This window comes from Sinohyriopsis cumingii, chromosome 11 (assembly GCF_028554795.1).
Source record: "Sinohyriopsis cumingii isolate HCF-2022 chromosome 11, ASM2855479v2, whole genome shotgun sequence".
In the NCBI taxonomy this organism is placed as follows: Eukaryota; Metazoa; Mollusca; class Bivalvia; order Unionida; family Unionidae; genus Sinohyriopsis; species Sinohyriopsis cumingii.
In genome coordinates, this window is record NC_142971.1 from 27896536 (window position 1) to 27912596 (window position 16061).

Genomic DNA, 16061 nt, shown 5'->3' on the forward strand with positions numbered 1-16061 from the left:
TTGCAAGTAACCTAATGAAAAGGAACTTGCCAGTATAATATGATACTAAATGGTTATGACTTACATTTTTATATAGGTTCAAGACAAATCGTTTTCATCAGACTCTTATCCCTTTCTTGCAAGTGCCCGGATATTAACTGATTTATGGGATATGTGTACTGTGTCGTCTGCTGCAGCGGATAAGAAAGACTGATTGACTGGTACATTATCAACGAAGGCAGACTTTCTTGATTTACAAAGGTTATAGTTTAGTCGAACCCACTTTTCGTTTAAATTCATACCCCCAGTATGATGCAGAGAAGACTGATATTGAGTTTTTTTAATAGTTTCAACTCTTTCAAAGGTTGACAATATCACAGGAGCTTGTAATCCTATAGTCCGAGTTTCCTCTGACCCTTGTCACCCCATTTTTGATATTTGGATATTTATGTTGGGGTGAAGGGTCAGAGTCCATTCCCAATAGAAAAGTTAGGATTCACCGACACTATTTGTTGTCGGCAACAGGGGCTCGATACGTTGCTTAAAATTGACCGATAATGTACTATGTAATAACTACAAGGGAGGAAACTTCTCTTCTTTCTCGCGCGACCTATTTAAGAATAACGCTGTTATTTCCAGCATCATTTCGCGTAGCATAATAAATTTGGTACGAATGTTTAGCTCAGGCATTCGACTGTGTATCCCTATCAAAAATTTGACTTAATATCATACCTAATAATTTTCCCACTGTACTGCTTGACATGTACTAATATTAGTACCCTTACTCCTACCTTGTGAACAGGGTACTAACATGAGCATATACGTGTCAATGGAGCAAGCTGGGTGTGATTCACATCCGGCGCTCTTTTAGCCTAATAATAACACTTTAAACAAATTCCCTGCATATAATCCAGTAAATTGAGCACTGCCAAGGGACCAGTTACGGCCACTTTATCCGGGTTTCTCAACACGTTCTTAATAATCAGGAATATTTGAAACTTGTAATTCTATCCAATTAATCTCGACATATTTTATGAATATTTAAACAGAAAAATGTAATGAAAAACTTATAGTCATGCCTTACAGAATATCATAAAGTATCCATAATAACGAGTCCCTTTTTTTGCAGTGACAGTACCAGTTAACGCCAGTACTGTTATTAACGATTAGAAATTGGGATATGATTTATTTTTGCATAATAACAACAAAACATTCATATTTCATGCCGCAGAATTCACTTTCTTCAAAAGGAAAATTCTACTTCACGATCTATTAGCAACCAAAGCAACCGATATGCAGTGCCTCGGTAGTTTTGACAGAAACTGACATTATGAATCGCACGTGAGCGCGTCAGAAATATTACGTTGGCGGTAAGTCGTCACTGGTGGTATCTGGTCCCCATGCAATAGTCCTCTTATTTAATACCGGAAGTATCGAAAATCATTGTAGAAATAGTTTTATAGCTGATATTTTCGTTTAGATTGTCTGCCATATTAGTTCAAATGATTACATCCGTTCTCAGCCTCGTTTGTTTGTGTGCCATATAAGGACATTGACTCATTATTTGGAAACGTAAACAAATCGTAGTAAAAATTTGGCGCCGTTTGAGTCAGAAATTCTGTGCATTAAAAGTAAATACGGTCTATCTGCAACTTTGAAATTCCACCAAGAAGCGATTATTTGCCACTTGATTGATAATAATACAGCGTAGACTATCCAAATATGGTCTGGCATGCCTTATGTAGAAAAGGTGTCATGGTGAGAGTCTCGTGTTATCTGTCATGGTGGACACGATGAGGTTAGTGAAACCATGCCAATTTATTTTATCGTGTAAGGGCTTAATAAATTCAAAATAAGCTAAACTTCTTTCACAACATGATAATACTTATGTAGTAGATTTCTACACTATTTGTTTTTCTGACTTTAGTGATGATTTTCTTTGCTCCATTACATGATATGGGATCAGTTCGTACAGTTCATAGCCTCAACCACAACAAATCAAGTTGAGGGTACAACATCGTAGCTAGAAATGTACCTGATCACACCCGCTTAATATGCAAGAACAAAGCGCTGAATGGAATACTGTCCTGTCATTGGTTAAAAGAAAATGACCTGTATTTATTTTATAACTTATTTTCAGTTGGACAATGAGAAGGTAGGGATACACAGTTGAATGCTAAACATCAGTCCCAGATTTATTACGCTACATGAAATGTGGCTTGAAATAACAGCGTTTATTCTTAAATGGGTTGCGTGAGAAAGGAGAGAAGTGTCCATCCTTGTAGTTATTATATAGTACATGTATGACAGGTCAATTTTAAGCTATGATACGAGCCCCTGTGGTGTCGGCATGGCGTAGCCGCTTACATGGCAGACCAGCAAATTTGAATGACCTTTCATCTAGATATACCTACATGAAATTGACAGGAATATGATTTATTTTCTAAAAAATCGTGAGCAGAGCATTCGTCATATCTTTAATCCACTGACAGACGAGAAAGAAGTGTATCATTGCTGTTTATACCAGTCTGTCTTAGATCTGAGACCAAATCTGTCTTAGATCTGAGACCAAAAAGTCTAAAATCTGGGGCACAAAATTGGATTCCGACCATGGGCGAATTTTGGGTCGAAAAAAATTGAGTCCAAAAAATTGAGGTTTTTCCCCCATTTTGTAGTGTAACTAGAACTTCCAGATTATTTGGTATCGTTGTAGAGCTACATCTGTCTACCTTTCTATAATACCACCCACTTTAGTGTATCATTCATGAGCTTGATGCTACAGAGCTCGGCAGTAGGTTACTACCTCCTGCCACGTTAACTTGTTGCCAGGGGTTAATGTGTTAATAGAAATCTCAAGCAGACTTTTTAATCGGATGATTTTTATGTGAACAGCCTTTATTTAGATGGAAACCTTAGGCGGATTTTTACAAACTCCAACTTCTACCCTTCTGCTCATGCTCGAGCCAAATAGCCAGTGAAAAACAATATTTCTAACACAACTAGGCATTATGTTATTGGAAAATCACCTGGAAGTTGATTTATTAGGTTTTATTCAGAAATAGCTTTCAAAATGTGTTTCCTAATCGAATTTCAGGTGAAAACGAAATAAAACTCTAGGGGTTAATGTGTTAAAGGCACACGACCATAATCTATGGTTTGTTTTACTCCCGAGATATTTTTCTATTTATCAAACCATCATTGACTTTTCTAAATTTCACCAAGCTGAAGTTACTTTAGTCCTTCAGCGTAAGACACATCACCCAATATTTTTGTTCTGGCGGTTGATGGGTCTTACTGCTTAATTAATGGTGCTGTGTAGCATGTTGTGATATTGACTTATAGTGTAACGAAAGTCATATTTTCAGGAATATCACACCACTGGCAACCAATAATGATGCTTTTCTACAATGTAAAGTTATAACGTTTTTATGAGACTTTACCTACCCAGATGTCTTTTCTCTAATAAATTCAAATTCTCACACAAGAAATGGACCTGTTTTCTAGTTTCATCGGCCTACATTTCAGTTGACTGGAAAGCGATGAAAGCTGGAAATGCCAAAATCAGGTTAATTTGAAATATTATTCTTTAACAAAACCAATAAAAATATATTATGCCTATTGGAGCTGTAAGCAACGTTTTGTTTCGTTCAAGAAACATATCCACCACATGAACCTACTTGAAAATACTTCGGTATACCTGGACTACTGTCGCATTGCAACAAATTCAAATGTATGTCATCGGAACATGAAAATGCATCCATTTGCTAGTGTCATATTTTGATTCCACCAGAATAAAGACAGCACAGTAAGCATATTAATTACACATAAATTTGTGGAAGAGTATTGATATGGGCTGCCAAGTGTGTGATGTTCCTGAAACACTGACTACTTGTTCCAATATAACTGACATCAGAACACGCTATACAAGACCATTATTTGGATAGTAAGACATAACATTAAAACAAAAACGTGCTATGTCTTACATTGTAGGACTAAAGTTACGGGTCCTGAAATGTACGAATTGTGCAAATTTGGCTGGCCAGGACAAACTTACAATCACAAGTGTTACCATTTTGTTCCAGAATGGGTCATGGGTGGTAATCTGAGGTAATTTTGTCACTTTGTATAATTTATTTCCTTCAGATTACTGCTTTTTTTTTTTCAACATCAAGCTCTCATCGAGTATGTGTAATCAGTAACTCGATTGGGTAAAATTTTAACATCAAGCTCCTTAATCCTATAACGTATGACACATCACCCGATATTTTTGTTCTGGGGGTGGGTGGGGGGTCTTACTGCCAAAACTAATGGTGCTGTGTAGCATGTTTTGATGTTGACTAACAGTGTAACGAAAGTAAAATTTTCAGGAATATCACACACAACTGGCAACCAATAACAACGCTTTTCTACACAGTAAAGTTATAATGTTTTTGTCAGACTTTACTTACCCTGATGTCTTTTCTCTAATAAATTCAAATCCTCACAAAAGAAATGGACCTGTTTTCAAGTTTCATTGGCCTACATTTAATTTGGTAAAATCTCAGTGAAATTTCACTGAAATTTGGCAAAATACCATAATTTTGGGGAAAAAGGACATTTGATTGATTGTCACTGAATTTTCACTGTGATTTTGCTGAAATTTCAATCACATTTTCACTAGCATATGAACTTTGTAGAGTTGTTGTTGTTGTTGTAGGGTTTAACGCCATTTTTCAGCACACGGCTATACATGGCGGCCAGTATTAATGGTGGAGGAAGAACCCAGGAAAACCCTGGAAAGAACCACCGACCCATGAGAAGTTACTGGCAAGCTTTCTCACATACCCACATTAGCTGAATCCGAGACTCGAACCCATGCAGACAGAGGTGAGATTGCAGTGATCTGCAACGGAGAGTGCTTTAGACCACTCGGGGCCCCTAATTTTGTAGAGAATAGGAAGCCAAAAAACTTATTTCTCAGGGTAAACATCAGATCAAGTCCAGAATCCACCTTGCACCAAAGTTTTCTTAGTCCAAAGATTCATCTGTCCTTGTAGTTCTTTTGATAAAGTTAAAAATTATGCCTAACATTTCTGCTAAAATCAGTTCAAGTACATGTGGAGAAGAAGAGTTGTATTGATGAGATGATGCTGCAGTGGATTAAAGTTTTATCTCGAGTACGGTTTTATATTTTTAAAAATAAAATCAGTTGGAGTGCATTTTCTGACGTAATTTTCGAATGGATTAATGATTTGAAAAGTGTCCCACAACTTATGGTTCCAGAATATGATGTGCCCCAGAACATGCAGTACACAAAACAGTTACTTTCAGAATTAATTTGTGGTGTCCCAACAAATAGTGTCCCAACATATACAGTAAATACAGTAGTCTAAATTGTCTACAGTAACTTTCACAAATAGTCTTACAGTCCACAAATGATGATTGCTTATTTACATCACTGTCAAATTCTTATTTCAACATTTTTAAAGTTCTATTGATTTGTCCTTTTCCGGATGCAAACTGTTATTAAGCTTAACATTATCCCTCACTTCTAACATTTTTCAGTCATATCACATCCATCAGTCGCAACAATAAGGCCCGTTTATTATCTTTATATGGCGCCTTTTATTTTCAGTTTAGACTGGTCTGCTATGCATGTGGGTATCAAAATAGAATGAATCTGTGACATGCTTCACATTCAAGAAATACAGTGTACATCTGTTTTCTTGGAACTGTTTCATGTAATACTATAAATATTAAATAAGGAAATTAAACTGAGGTCAGATGATGAGCATGGGGCTTGTATTGTTGTTTACAATCTAATGATCACTCAATATATGTACTATATAATAATACAAAAATAAGTTATAAATAAGTGCAGTTTGTCAATTTCTTTTGGTCAGTGAGCAGGCAGTATTCCATTCAGAGAGTTCCAGTTTGCATGTTAAGTGGGTGCGATCATGGCAGTGTTAAGCGGTATTGTGGGAAAATGGTCTGGCATTCCTTAAAGGTATGATAGGAAGCCAAACTTTGGACGGATTCAAAGTCAAATGCCTGAGCTAAGAATCGGTACTAAATTTTTAGGCTATGTGAAGTCTAGCTTGTAATATCAGTGTTGATTCTTAAATAGGTCGCATGAGAAAGGATAGAAGTGTCCTCCATCATATTATATTGTACATGTATAACAAGTTAATTGTAAGCAACGATATGAGTCCTTGTGACAGTGAATAAATGTGCACACAACACAAGCCTTGAACTGTTGATTTGAATGTTGGAAACAGTTTTTGTTGTTTTTTATGGGTTTTCTTTTTTTATTAAGGGTTACCCAGTTGCCACTTTCATTACCCTGTTTATCATGTATGGGCAGGTCACCAAGTATCCGGGTAACCATTGGCATCTTTAATCATAAATTGTACAGGACCTCACTTTCTTTGTGCAAGTTTTATTTGATATTTAGTACAATAGACAGTATCAATATATGACCTACTTAAAAGTAGTGAATGGGGGCGATTGTGGGTCTAGGAGACTTGCCATTAAAAACAGGGTCTCGGCACTATGGGGTCTATGTTAATTTAACATGGGGAAAACTAGCCCAGCACTATAGAGTCAAGGGAATTTAACATAGGGAATACAGGACCGGCACTATAGGGTCAAGGGGAATTTAACATGGGGAATACAGGACTGGCACTACAGCGTCAAGGGGAATTGAACATGGGAAAAGAATATTAGTTTTTTCCCATTGTCCCTATAACTGGACAAACATGACAAATATCATATCCATTATAGGGACAAGGGGGAATAGAACAGGGTTGGGACCCTATTTTAATATGGTCCCGACCTTATGGGTCTATGGAAATTGAACATTGGAAAATTTAAACAGGGAGGGTCTCTCTTTTTTTTTTTTTAAAAAAAAAAAGAAAAAAAAGGGTAGGCATGAAAGTCAAGGTCTTTTCAAGGCATATGAAGGGGCCCTGAAAAGGGCCTTTGGGTTTATGTTAACATACCCAACTGTTAACATAGAGGGTATCTTTGAGATGTTCTTCTTTTCCTCAAACTACGTCTGACTTCAGGGCCGTAAATGAGAACCCTCTTTAGGCATCCTTGCCTCTCCACGTAAATCCTTCGTATCCATAGGCTTGTTTCTGTCCTATGGACAATAGTCCACTTGGATCAGACATACATTGGTATGTCCGTCCGGAACATCATGGAAGAGACAAGAGTTGATTCCACTGTGGTCCACATGTTGGGGTGCTGGGAACAGGTGAAGGAATGCAGTGAACTGTGCTTATTTATAGGGAGAGGAAGGATTGAAACGGATTGAGTTCATTGACCAATCCAAACACGCATTACAAAATTCAGTCAGCCCAGGTCCAATCCGAAGAGAGCAGTCTGTGACGTCACATTCCCTATATAGATTCGCTAGCGCCTGTGTGCATTCAATCCATGTGACAGTTTTTCAACATGACCGAAACTCAGAAAACGATAAATTGGGGTGCACCAGCCGTGGAGACTACCCAAGGGAACTCGGACTTATTTTCAGAAGAGGTGAATTGGGATTTTGTGGATTTTCTTACCTCACAAGAATTTGTTCCGGAACCTTCGTCACCTTCTCCTTCATTACCGCACGTGGAAAATTTTAGACAGAGACAGAAAGAAGAATTGGAGAAATTTATACAACAGCAAAAGGAAGCAGAACAAGCTTTTATCCTACAGCAACAGCAGCAAGAAGAAGAGGTAAGAAAAAAACAAGAAGAAGAAGAAGCTGCAACAAAGAAACAAGGGTGTGAAAGTCAAACGGTCATGGTACTGTTAGACATTTTAGCGGAGTTAAGAAGTCTGAAACAAATGTATCAGACTTCTTTATTACGACCGAAGAGAATATGACCTTCCCTAGCTAAACACTTCAACCCTGTGACTAAGCCTACCGTACCACCCTTAGTGATTTCAACCAAATCATCATCATCATCAACATTACGCAGTCCAGAAGTAGGCCTTGGCCGTGGCAAAGGCTTAAGGCAAAGTTGATTGTTTAAACTCACCCATACACTAGAAAGGCTCTTTTCAGGGCCACCCATGTCTCTCGAAAAGAGATAGTCTTTCAATTGCCAACATCCATTCAAACTCAAAAACAACCCCCATTTTACCGCTACGGTACGTGTCTGTGTATGACTGCGTGAGTGTAGGTTCTTATTTTAAAATCAAAACCCAAAGACACTTACCTTTTATACCTGATTTATTCTTTTATAAATATTTACAATCCAATTCACAATTCACAACATCGCACTTTAAAAAGTTCATAGACTTCTTCTGTCTCTTTGTTCACTGTCTCAGATTTTTGAATTTCTTCAGTCAGTCTTTTTCTCCTCTTCATCCTCACTTTCTTCCCTTCTTTTCTTCTCCTGTTTCTTTTTCTTCACCTGTCTGCTTTCTTCCTCTTCTTCTTCCTCTCTAGAATCCCTCTCTTCTTCTGACTCCTCTTGTTTCTTACGGCAATCTGGAGACCAATGTCCTTTTTCTTGACAATAATAGCAGGTATCTTGACTTTGACTCTTCTAGCCCGTTTTGCTTTTTTGACGGTCTGGACACTATGAAGACCAATGCCCTTTCTTCTGACAGATATAGCAAGTATCTTGACTTTTAGGGTGAGTAGTCCCTCGGCTGGTCTGAAGAAAATTTTCAGATGACCCCTTGCAAAGCTCTGATGAAACGTTCGATTTGTGTAGTCTCGTCCATCGTTGTGCTCAGTTTGAGAGTGAAATGAATAGTGGAAGGACAAGACACACACCCTTTATATACGCTGGTCTGTCATGACTATAAAGTAACCCATGGTGTTTAAATTTTAGTCATTTGACATTTTGCTATCAAGATGAAACGATCAAATTCATTCAAGAAGAAAGAAGAAGAAGAGATTAAGAGGCAGAAACGTGATCTATCACCTCGTACCACGGCTGAAGTCTTGGCACAAATTCATGACAGTGATTTTGAAGAGGACATGAGTGAATCAGAATCCAAACCCAGAGAGTTTTCCTCTAAACAAAGTTCACCATCCTTAGTCAACCCTGAAAAGTACTATTCCATTCAAGAGACGGAAAAGCGTCCCTCTGGAAAATTTAGAACCATGGCTTACAAATACGTGGTGAAGTTTAAAGATTTCAAGTCCGAAGTACCGTTAGAGAAAGCAGAAGGGTTCATCACCAAGATGTGGGATTCTTTGCTCACCACACTCAAGCGACAATGTCAACCCAAAGAAGACGATCGCTTGAGACTTTCCATTCAACACGACGGCTTGAAATCCCGTTTGGATCAAGTTTAGCAGCCCTGCAGAATTGACCGCTTCCAAAGTCATGGACAAGATTCAACATGTACAGCAATCCAATGACCAGTTTGACATCACCGATAGAAAAGCCACACTGGACATGACCCACGTCTCTCCTCCTCAAGGGACCGGACAGCGCAAAAAGGTGTTATTGGTGAATGGTCTTCATAGCACCAAAAAGAGCCTCGTCCAAATTCACAATTCTCAAGACCAGATGTGTTTAGCCAGGGCTATCATGGTGGGATGAACCTATGCCGACAAAAACGACACAACAGAATGGAAAAGAGCCTGGGAGAACATTCAACAATCCAACTGAGCCAAACAATGAAACGAAGCAGAACTCCTGTTGCAACAAGCTGGCCTGTCCAAAGACACACCCTGCAGTATTCCTGAGATGAAAGAAGTGCGCGGGCCTCTGTTGTTTCGAGGCCAAGATTTTAAGGATGGAAAATACATTAACCTTTATCATCACGATGAACATTTCGATGCCATTACTAGTATCACTGCATTCCTGGGATACAGTTGTTACTGTGAGAAATGTGACTGTGGCTATAAAAATCAAGAACAACACAAGCATTGTGGATCAAAATGCTCAGGATGTTTGGCCTCTCAACCCTGTCTGGATGAAGGACAAGAACGAGTGCATTGTCCTGCTTGTCTGCGCACGTTTGTCAGCCCTACCTGTTACCAACAACACTTGAAGACGCAAGGTTCACAGCAGAAATGTGCTTGTCAGCTGCTGAGATTGTGCCCCATGTGTGGACAAAGCTTACGTACCAATACTGCCAAGACACACGTATGTCGAGGAAAGAAAAAATGTCACATTTATCACCATATCGTGGACTTGTAACATCAATGCTACATGCAAAAATGCCAACCCCAACAAGAAAAGAGGATGGTCACAAAAAGAAAGGCAATTTCATCTTTTTCGATTTTGAATGCATGCAAGAGACTGGCATTCACATTCCTAATTTCTGCATGGCTCATCGAGTGTGCGAAAAGTGCATTCAAGAACCTATCGTCAGTCATTGCCCTCACTGCAGTAAGATTCCTGGAGGGCGTGAAAAAATCTTTCGGGGACCGAACACGCTAGCCGATTTCGTACAATGGGTCTTAGACGCCATCGACAAGATGTGGAGCCAAGAGAACATCGAACGTCACGGAGATTGTCATCGTCATGCCACAGTGATGGCTCACAATTTCTCCGGATACGATGGACAGTTTCTTCTCAGATACTATACGGAACATGGTACCGAGCGTCGTAAAGTGACTTTGAACGGAGCCAAAATCATTTTCATGCAAGTGGGACAAGTGCAGTTTAAAGATTCCATGATTTACTTGGCCATGCCTTTGAGCCGAATGCCTAAAACGTTTGGAATGACAGAACTGGCTAAAGGTTATTTTCCACACTTTTTCAATACGGAAGCCAATCAACATGCTGTTCTATCCCATTTGCCTGAGGCTAAAGACTATGACCCCGACAACATGCGTACCGAACAACGAGAAGCTTTCTACACTTGGTACCAGGCCCATGCCTCAGACCCTTTCGACTTTCAGGAAGAAATGCTAAAGTATTGTCGTTCTGACGTGTCCTTTTTACGGCATTGCTGTGGAAAATTTCGAGAACTGTTCATGGAACACGGAGGGGTCGATCCTTTGAAAGAAGCTTGCACCATTGCCAAAGCATGTTCCTTAGTGTACCGATTACGATTCATGCCTGAAAACACCGTGGCTGTGATCAGTCCTCAATCGACCAACTATGCCAAACGTCAATACTTGGTCAAAGCCCTAGACTGGTTACATTACTTGTGCGACAAGGAAGACAAATGGATTCAGCATGCCCGCAACGGAGAGGGCGAAAAGACCATCAGAACGCATTCGGTCGATGGCTGGGACTTAGAAAACCCCAAGATCGTGTACGAGTTTAACGGTTGCTTATTTCATGGATGTCCCGTCTGTTACCCTGACCGTGGCACTAAATATCAGTTTTTACAACGAACCATGGAAGACTTGTACAAGGACACTTGTCAGTGACGCCTAAAGTTAGAACAGGAAGGATACCAAGTGGTGGAAATGTGGGAACACGAACACGATCACCGTTTGAAAACCGATCCCGAGTTTAAACGCCTTGTGGAAAGTTACCAGTTCATGGACCCCCTGAACCCGAGGGATAGTTTGTATGGAGGAAGGACCAATGCCACCTGTTTGCTGTACCAAGCTGACGAAGAGAAAGGAGAAGAAATCAAATACTTGGACGTGTGTTTGCTGTAACCCTACGTGTGCAGATATTGTCGCTTTCCTGCAGGGCACCCACAATTGCTAACGGAACACATCGACCTGAAAAACATTCGACAATACGAAGGCTTGATCAAGTGCAAAGTTTTGCCTCCCATGGACTTGTACCATCCCGTCTTACCTCACCATTGTCAAGGCAAACTGATGTTTCCTTTGTGCCGTACTTGTGCCGAAACGTGCAACCAAGATCAACCTTGTCATCACACCCAGGAAGAACGGGCCTTGACGGGGACATGGGTCAGCGTAGAATTGTTCAAAGCTATGGACATGGGGTACCAACTGTTAGAAGTGTACGAAATTTGTCACTTTCCCACGACACAACAATACCACAAGGGTGACCCCACTCAGAAAGGCATTTTCGCAGACTACGTGAATGCCTTTTTGAAACTGAAGCAAGAAGCCAGTGGCTATCCTTCTTGGTGTCACACTCCCGAAGACCAAATACAATTCAAAGAGAAATACCGGGAACAAGAAGGCATCACTTTACATCACATCGAGAAAAACGAAGGCAGGCGATCGTTTGCCAAAGTGATGTTAAATTGCTTGTGGGGCAAAATGGCACAACGACCATGTTTACCCAAGACAGAATATTTGACCGAACCTTCCCGCTACTTCCAGATGATTCACGACAAAACCAAATTCATGAAACACGTGGACGTCGTTCGCGAGAATTTGATCTTGGTCAATTAAGAAGAAGATCTTGACTTTGTACAAGATGACCCCTTTGGAAATGTCATCATTGCGGCTTACGTGACAGCTCATGCTCGCTTAAAATTGTACGAAGCTTTAGAACTGTTAGGGGAACGTGTCTTGTACTTTGACACAGACAGTTGCATTTACATCCATCACCCGAGTCAATATCACCCTGACATCGAAATAGACTGTTTAGTAGCCTGGACAGACGATCACCCCGACGACAAGATTTTAAGTTTTGTCAGTGGTGGTCCTAAAAATTACGGCTAAGAATACCGGGACAAACAAGGAGAAGTGCACATGAAGTGTAAAGTGAAAGGATTGACTCTGAATTATCATACCAGTCGAGTGGTGAACTTTGGCGTATTGAAAGAAGCCTTACACTCTGGAAAAGATGACCACTTTAAAGTGACCACCTATCAACTGAACAAGACTGTACGTTTACCCACTCACCACATCGTCAGTCGACCCTTGGAAAAAGTCTGTCAAATCGTGTACCAGAAGCGAGTGCGACTTCCCAATCACTTCACTTTACCGTATGGACATGTCGGTATAAAACATTGGTTGTAAGTGGATAGCCACTTACCAGAAGCATGACTTTGCCACAACAAGAATCGAGTGAGAAACCCGATGAGAACTCCAAGTTCAAACCCTACCATTTTCCAGTCTTCTTACCTGACTATTGTGATTGTGCCCGTCGATTGGACACGTTTCAAAAATGGCCTACGGATAGGGAAGGATTACCTTCTTCGCATGTTTTAGCTAGAACAGGATTTGTCTACTTGGAACCCGAGTCAGGATTGGGATACGAAGTACAGTGTTTCACTTGTGGACTGAAGTTACAAATGGATCTATGTATCTATAAAGATTCAGCTTTTCTGGAACATACTCGATGGTCTCCGCACTGCCCTTACCCTTCTACGGCCTTTCCACCCATTACACTAGGACCAAATATTGATGGTACCTTAGAGATGGTACCTTCCAAAACTCGACATAAAAAAGGAACGATGTACAAGCTTGAGACTGCATTGCGACTAGTATAAGAAGGGGCTATGGCTAAGATCGATAGTTCATTGTGACTTCCAAGACCAAGCGAACAAGATGAATACTTTCAGAGAAACACAAAACAAGTTCAGACAGGCACAATTCAAGTTTGGGGCTTCTGAAGTGGAATGCGATTGTGAGCCTTGCGATGGGAACGATGCTGTTCGCTGTGACCTTAGCGATGCCGTAAAGCATCATGGGAACTTTAGTGTCACTACCCCTATCATGGAAAGTGATGCTGTGCGTGTCAAACCTGAGGGATGAGAAAGCGACGCCGCTCGTCCTCTTGGACACTTTACTGGGTTTTGTTTTAAATGTGGATGTCCACCTTCACGTCTGCCCCTCTATGGATGTCATCCAGCCCTGAGCAAACTCCTGTTCATGTCACCCAACCCTCATTGAAATGAACCTGTGAAAGATGAATATTCGTTTCCTGTGCGTTTGTCGGAATACTGCGACTTTGAAAATTGTCTTCAATCGTTCAAAGGAAAATGGCCTAAGTATCTGGGAGGACTGACCCCTGAAGAATTAGCCAGAGCCGGATTTTTCTACTTGGGCGAAGGGGATAAAGTCAGGTGCTTCAGTTGCGGTGTGTCACTTCACCACTGGGAACCACAAGATTCGGCCTACCTAGAACATGCTCGATGGTCACCGAATTGTCATTACTTACCCTTAGTGGGACCGAGACATTGAAGTAACTTACCGTGTCGTTGACGAAGAAGAAACCAGATTGGTTCGGAGTCAAATGTTGGACATCACCGAGACCAGTATTTAAACTTCATTTCAGAAACGATATTGAATCATTACCTAAAGAACTGTAAGAGAAGATTTACAAGGAAGTTTGGCAGGGGCTTGCCAGAGTGAAATCTCAATGGGTGACTGTAGAACTTTTGTGCCGAGAAATTCACAAGAGGAAAGTGAAAAAAGTCAATGTGTTAGATTTCTCTGGGTCAGGTGTGCATTCATCCTATTATATTACTCTAAACCATTTACATCAAAAGAGTTCAATGAGATTCTTGGACGTTATCCTGAATGGCAGTGGTCAGAAATTACTCACTATGTGGATTAATTTTGCTCTAGGAGAAGATTGTGAATTGTACCGACTGACCTATTCATGGATGCTTTGCTAGAGAACATTCGTGCTTTGTCTGTGGAGTTGAGAGAACGCATTTACCGAGAACTGGTCAAAATACAAGTGAAACGTAAAGAACAATTGCATCCGTTACGTCACTGGTGTTTGAACCACTGCTACCTGAATGCTATACAAGGACTGATTCAGTTGAAAGTGTTCCATTGGACAGACATTGATCAACGACCCCCTGGTTTTAAAAAGGATTGGTTTGCTATTGATCATTCTATCTACTACATTGTAAACTTACTGCATCGAATTCCAGAGGAAGAGTTAACGAATTACCAACATCTTTTACACAATGTCAACTTAGTGAAAGAGGAAACTTCTGAATGAATTGTAATGTGTTTTAGTATTTAGTATGACCTGTTCATGGATACTTTACAAGAGAACATTCGTGCTTTGCCTGTGGAGTAGAGAGAACGCATTTACCGAGAACTGGTCAAAATACAAGTGAAACGTAAAGAACAATTGCATCCGTTACGTCACCAGATGTTTAACCACTGGTACCTGAATGGTATAAGAGAACTGATGTGTCAGAAATTGTTTCAGTCGTCAGACCTTGTTCAACACTTTGAGTTAGTGAATGAACGAAATGTTCATAATTTTGGTTACTTCGAGATTCACCTAGTGCAACGCATTGAGGAAGACGAGTTAAAGGATTACCAACATATTTTATGTGGAATCTACTTAGCGGAAGAGGAAACTTCTAAATGAACTCTGAAGTTTAGGTGACAGTATGCAAGATTTAGATTCCCCACTGGAGAACGAAGATCTCTGGCTAGAAAGTACGCGTATTGCTTCCGAAATAAAGAGACTATAAAATCAGGAATCCATGCCACGGCTTATGTCACAAGTGATTGAACAGATTCCGTGGAAGGAACTCAGTGACCATATTCAAACCGTGGATCATTACCATCAATTATTACAAGAACTGTATCCATTTAATTTGGGACGACACATAGTGTGTGTCTTAGTGACTTGTTTTCTGGGATTTCGTTTACCAGCCGATTCCTTCTGGACTCTTTACGAACAGTACTTACCACCCAAATGGCCTTAAATGGTCACGAAAGACTCCTTTTGCTCAAAGCCTTGCGTTTTCATCTGGATACTTCTCGACCTCTACGGGAAAAAAAGATTCGTCAACTTTTAGCTACCGAAGACGTGTATGACAATGTGTGTGTAGCTTGTGACTTACACCCCCATTGGACAGATGTCTGTGACTGGAAAAATGGGGGTTTTGAGGCTTGGACCCAAGAAGTGACCCAGTATGCACGAGAGTTGTTCAAGGAAAAAAGTTATTTTTCAACCTGTTTTAGTGACAGTGACAGAAGAAGAATTCGTCACCCAGGACAGGACTGTCGTGAACATGCCTGAAAGACCCTTTCGGGAGGACACTTGTGTGACCTTACCCCCTATAGAACTGGTCAGAACATTACCCAAAACATGTTGTACAGACACTTGTTTCTATTCCACGTTGATGGTTTTCATGTGCCTTTTATCATTGTACTTAAGCATTTGGCTTTTATGTATTTTTGTCTTTCGTGTTCATGTTTAAAACATTTAATAAACGTGTCCTGAAAAAAAGTATATTAACTCTTGTCTTGTTTGTTTTCGTGTCACAAG

General features: G+C 40.2%; 1 protein-coding gene across 1 annotated transcript in view; it reads left to right on the forward strand.

Moving 5' to 3' along the window:
• Nucleotides 1-94: 94 nt before the first annotated feature.
• The window catches only part of LOC149787820 (uncharacterized), a 199429-nt gene continuing 183462 nt past the window's right edge, over nt 95-16061 (forward strand). Inside the window, exon 1 of the mRNA XM_089974041.1 lies at nt 95-240. The gene's annotated coding sequence lies outside the window, so the exon portion shown is untranslated. The remainder of the gene's footprint in view (nt 241-16061) is intronic.